Below are 6,000 nucleotides of genomic sequence, written 5' to 3' on the forward strand. Positions count from 1 at the left end.
CGCAGAGGGGAACTGAGAAGCTGAAGAGAAGCCCAGCCCCAGTCCAGATGGGCGTGAGAGTGAAGGTCTTTCTTCAGCTGTGGGACGGGTCTCCTTCCACATGTTAAAATATTTCACAAGTGAACATATTCTGGAGGGGACCTTAGGAGGCACACAGTATGAACGGGAATGGCCATCAGAAACCCACTGCTTCCCGTGAGCTGCGTGTGCCGGCTAGTAGCCTCGCCGCTGTGCTGACCCAGGCTCTAAGGGAGCCTCTGGGCTCTGGAACCCCTTCCTCATTCAGTGATGGGGAAGCAAAAGTGCCCACAGGGCGGCCAGTTAGTAATACCCGCCTGGGGTGGGCCTGGCAGCACCCACACCATGGGCTGGCCCACGGGTGACCCCACGTGGCCAGTGTGTAAATCACACCTTCTGAACCTTAAAAACACAATCTCTGGAGCTTTAACAACCAAGAGGCCCGGCCACTGTGTCACTTCTCGACTTCGGCCCAAACCTGTGAGGCCACTGCCACCTGAATGAGGACGGAGCGGCCCCAGCGTGGGGGTACCAGCACAGGACCCTCGTGGTCTCCACTCCACTCCTGAGTTCGCAGGTTTTCATGAATTTTGAAACAACTGATTCAACTTTGCAGTATGTGTTCTTGAGTGACGACAGTGTGTCTGGGCCAAGCACAGTGTCCTGGGAGCACGCCTCAAGGGACTCCCGCCTCAAGGGACTCCCGCACAATGACTTCAGTTGTTGTAAAGTACTATACCCCAGATTATGAAAAGTTACATAAAGACACTGTTGGGCAGATAAAATATATTATGCTCACTTTGTTAAAGATGGCACTGCCCACATGGAAGCCCATCGCCCAGGTGATATTAATGTGTGTTGGGGGCAGGCTATGGGCAGGCAGAATCCTTGTAGCCTGGGGCTTGGTTTTGGGATTAAGCCTTTCCCACCCTTTTTGATGTGGGGTGGTACAATCCCATCATGTCTCTGATAAGTGACTTTGTATTAGAGACTTCCCTATTTTGTATATTGGATTGAAGGTTTTTTTTGTTGTTTTTTTTTTATTATTTTATTTTTTTTCTTTTATTAATTTTTAGAGAGGAGAGAGAGAGAGAGAAGGGGGGGGAGGAGCAGGAAGCATCAACTCCCATATGTGCCTTGACCAGGCAAGCCCAGGGTTTTGAACCTGTGACCTCAGCATTCCAGGTCGACACTTTATCCACTGCGCCACCACAGGTCAGGCGGATTGAGGGTTTTGATTTATACACTATAAAATGGGGGGCAGAACGGGAGCTTGCTCTCTTGGTTCCTGAGATTATCATTAGAGGAGAGAGCAGAGCCGAGAGCAGAGAAAGGCCACGTAGAGGAGGCCAGGAGAAGCAGCCAAGATGGCGGAGTGTTGAGTGAGAAGCAGTTTGTGCAGGGAGAAGGAAGGAGATGGGGAACAGAGGTGAATAAGTCTGGTGAGCTAGAAACCTTGGATTCTAGGAAACTCGGATAACTCAGTAGCTTTGGGAGCAAGCACTGAATGTGAGTGGGTTTTGGAGCCCAGTGTGTGTTTTTACTTGCCCGCTGGGGCTAGAATTAAAGATGATGGCCCACCAGTTTTTGGCTCCGTTGTTTCTTTACCGACTGTCCGAATCCAATGCGAACCTGCATGGGCCGGGTGGCTGTGACAGTGGCCGTGGATACTGGCCTTACAGACACCAAGTCCAGATGAATTTTTTGGGTTTTTTTACAGACACAGAGTGAGAGATAGAGAGACAGGGATAGACAGACAAGAACAAAGAGAGATGAGAAGCATCAATCATCAGTTTTTCGCTGCGACACCTTAGTTGTTCATTGATTGCTTTCTCATATGTGCCCTGACCGTGGGGCTACAGCAGACCGAGTAACCCCTTGCTCGAGCCAGCAACCTTGGGTCCAAGCTGGTGAGCTTTGCTCAAAGCACATGAGCCTGTGCTCAAGCTGGTGACCTCGGGGTCTCGAACCTGGGTCCTTGGCATCCCAGTCCGATGCTCTATCCACTGCGCCACTGCCTGGTCAGGCTAGTCCAGTTGAATTTTGAAAGATTTTATTAAAGGAGATTTATTAAATATGCTGGCTGCATATGGCTGACAAGGGGCATGTTGGGCAGATAAAATGTATTATGCTCACTTTGTTAAAGAGGCCGTTGCCTAGGTGATATTAATGTGAGTCTCTGGGCAGGCAGAATCCTTGTAGCCTGGGGCTTGGTTTTGGGATTAAGCCTTTCCCACCCTTTTTTTGATGTGGGGCGGTACAATCCAATCATGCCTCAGAGAAGTGACTTTGTATTAGAGACTTCCCTATTTTGTATATTGGATTAAGGGTTTGGATTTCTACACTATAAAATAGGGGTATAGCCTGACCAGGTGGTGGTGCAGTGGATAGAGCATCGGACTGGGATGCGGAAGGACCCAGGTTCGAGACGCCGAGGTCGCCAGCTTGAGCGCGGGCTCATCTGGCTTGAGCAAAGAGCTCACCAGCTTGGACCCAAGGTCACTGGCTCCAGCAGGGGGTTGCTCGGTCTGCTGAAGACCCACAGCCAAGGCACATGTGAGAAAGCAATCAATGAACAACTAAGAAGTCGCAACGCGCAACGAGAAACTGATGATTGATGCTTCTCATCTCTCTCTGTCTCTGTCTATCTCTGCCTCTGTAAAAAAATAAAATAAAATAAAAATAAAATAAAATAGGGGTATAACGAGAGTTTGCGCTCTTGGTTCCTGGGATTAGCGTTAGAGAGCAGAGCAGAGAAAGGCCACGTGGAGGAGGCCAGGGGAAGAAGCCAAGATGGCGGAGTGTTGAGTGAAAGGCCAGTGTAAAGCCAGTAGCCGGGGCCAGGACCACTATCACAGCAGTCACCACAGGTCAGGCCCATGCAGGTTCGCATTGGATTCGGACAGTCGGTAAAGAAACAGTGGAGCCAAAAGCTGGTGGGCCATAGTCTTTAATCCTAGTTTGCACCCGGCGGGCAAGTAAAAATACACACTGGGCTCCAAAACCCAATCACATTCAGTGCTCACAAAGCTACTGATTTATCCGAGTTTCCTAGAATCAAAGGTTTCTAGCTCACCAGACTTATTCTCCTCAGTTCCCCATCTCCTTCCTTCTCCCAGATACAAACTCTACACAAACTGGCATCTCACTCAGCACTCCGCCATCTTGGCTGCTTTTCCTGGCCTCCTCCACGTGGCCTCCTCCTGCTGCTGGCTCTACTCTCTCTGCTCTCTCATGCTAATCTCAGGAACCAAGAGCCAAGTCCCGTTTTGCCCCCATTTTATAGTGTAGCTTCACAACCTTTAATCCAATATACAAAGTAGGGAAGTCTCCAACCCAAAGTCACCTTCTGAGGCATGATTGGATTGCACCACCCCACATCAAAAAGGGTAGGAAAGGCTTAATCCCAAAACCAAGCCCCAGGCTACAAGGATTCCGCCTGCCTTTAGCCCACCCCAACACACATTAATATCACCTGGGCGACGGCCTCCTCGTGTTATCTTTAACAAAGTGAGCATAATACACCTTATCTGCCCAACAGCCAGTTTGTGCAGTTTATGCAGGGAGAAGGAAGGAGATGGGGAACTGAGGAGAATAAGGCTGGTGAGCTAGAAACCTTTGATTCTAGGAAACTCGGATAAGTCAGTAGCTTTGTGAGCACTGAATGTGACTGGGTTTTGGAGCCCAGTGTGTAGTTTTTTACTTGCCCGCCGGGTGCAAGCTAGAATTAAAGACTATGGCCTGCCAGTTTTTGGCTCTGCTGTTTCTTTACCGACTGTCCGAATCCAATGCGAACCTGCATGCGAATGGCCACGATGGCGGCTTCTGGCTTTACAGGGCATTTGCAGACCCAAGTCGTGCACACCAAGTATATTTCAGAGGCTGGTTATATAACCTTTGACCACATATAGGTTGGGGGGGCATGACAGCATGACACAATCATTAACAATATTATAACATTTGTCTAGGGGGTTCACAGAAAACGTTAAAACTTTCAAGATAATACAGTCAAAGACATTCACAAATCCTTTTAGTATCTATCTATCCTCCTTTGCCTAGAGGTACCTGTTAATCTCAGATTCCAGAAAGGGAGGGAGAGCTAAAATCAGTGTAGGGTGGTATGTAAATTTTGCTTCTTATTGAAAGGGGAAGGGAGTTCTTCAGATAATCTTAATCCTTTCAAAAAATTTAAAACCAAATGACCCTAGTTGTCCTTGTAAGTCAGGAGACTTCTATATTCTTTTTCCTCCATTTTCCAAAGAAAGGACAAGACAGAAAGCCTGACTTTTCCTCTTAAAAATGGCATTGTCGCCTGACCTGTGGTGGCGCAGTGGATAAAGCGTCGACCTGGAAATGCTGAGGTCGCCGGTTAAAAACCCTGGGCTTGCCTGGTCAAGGCACATATGGGAGTTGATGCTTCCAGCTCCTCCCCCCTGTCTCTCTCTCCCTCTGTCTCTCTCTCTCTCCTCTCTAAAATGAATAAATAAAAATAAAAAATAAAATTAAAATGGTGTTGTCAATACTAAGTTTTACAGTTCTCTGGCATCTTACCACACAGTGACGCAGAAAAGTCTTTTCAAACGGTCCATGTGGAGCCAGTGACAGGGAAACAGGACCCCCCTCCCTGCCGCTCACTGGGCTCGGCACCTGGACCAGAATGACAAAGTCTGGCTGGAGGCGCACGCCCTCCAGTGGCAGAGAGCGCAAAGGGCACAATGGAGAAGTGGAAAGCGTGGCCTGGCGGGGAGCCCAGGGGGGCAGGAAAATGGGGGGCCGGGATGTCCCCCAAGACTGACTGTGATGTGGGGCTGGCGGTTTGGACAGAGGAACAACAAATACCAAGGGTCAGGGGGCTCACTGGTGGGTGTGTGTTGTGGTCACGGTTGGGGGACGGTGCTCGGAGGAGGGCAGGAGCCTTGGAGGGTGCTGGGGAAGCGAGAGGCTCAGCAGGGCCATCGTGGCCACTGTGCGGAGGCAGTCTGGGTGCAGGGAGACACTCAGCACCTGGTGGGCGAGGACCAGCCAGGAGCGTCATACCTGCGCCCAGAGGAGAGGCGGCTGGAACACACCTGTGTGGACAGTCAGGAGAAGGATGCCGGAAAACAGGCTGATGGAAAGTGAAAATGGGTAACAGGGTTCCTTCCCTTGGGTGGCAAAGTGGCATCTCTTCTCTGGATTGTTCACAGTTTCCACAATAGCGACGTGCTTTCTGTAATTGGGATAAATGGGAAGCGTTCTTTCCTGCGGGCGGGAGAGCCTGCTGCCTCCCCATTAGTCTCCAGGTCTGTGTCAGCTGTGCCTGCCTCTCACCTGCCCCCACACCCTCATGTGAAAAAGAGAAAACACTTCTGATAGCCATCAACCAAGTGGCCAAGTGTGGACCGACGACCTCAGGGCACCTTTACCACACACACACACACACACACACCCCCGGGCAAAAACAGAACCACTGGGGGCACCAGCCCACATTCTCAGGGGTCTTTGTCTCCTCCCTAACCCCACAGTGTTCCAGGCAACATGGTGGGTTAAAGTGACACCGGCTCTCGTGACCCCCTCTAGAGCAGGAGCTGCAAGGCTGGGGTGGGGGTAAGGGTGAGTGAGGACTGCAGGGTGAGGAGGGGCTATGGCGTGCATGATACCCCACAGTGCAGTCACCAGGCACGCCAGCCTTACCGCCAGAGCCCCAGTCCTGGTGTCACCTTGCCTCTCTGTGCACCCCATGCAAGGCGGATGGATGGTCAGCGGGTGCTGAGCCCTCTCTGGGCTCCACCCACCTGCCTCCAGGTCCCCAGCCACACCCAGCCTGAGGCAAGCCCAGCCCCTCAGGGAGGGTTTCACCCCCACCCCTGCCTCCATGTCCCCAGCCACACCCAGATCAGACCAAGACCTCTGCCTGCTTCTGAGCCCTCTCTTGTGACTTGACAAGTGTCAGCACCACCCCAATGACCCTATCTCCTGTGAGGGCAGGAGGGGGACTCTGCT

The sequence above is a fragment of the Saccopteryx leptura genome, chromosome 13 (genome assembly GCF_036850995.1).
Source record: "Saccopteryx leptura isolate mSacLep1 chromosome 13, mSacLep1_pri_phased_curated, whole genome shotgun sequence".
NCBI lineage: Eukaryota > Metazoa > Chordata > Mammalia > Chiroptera > Emballonuridae > Saccopteryx > Saccopteryx leptura.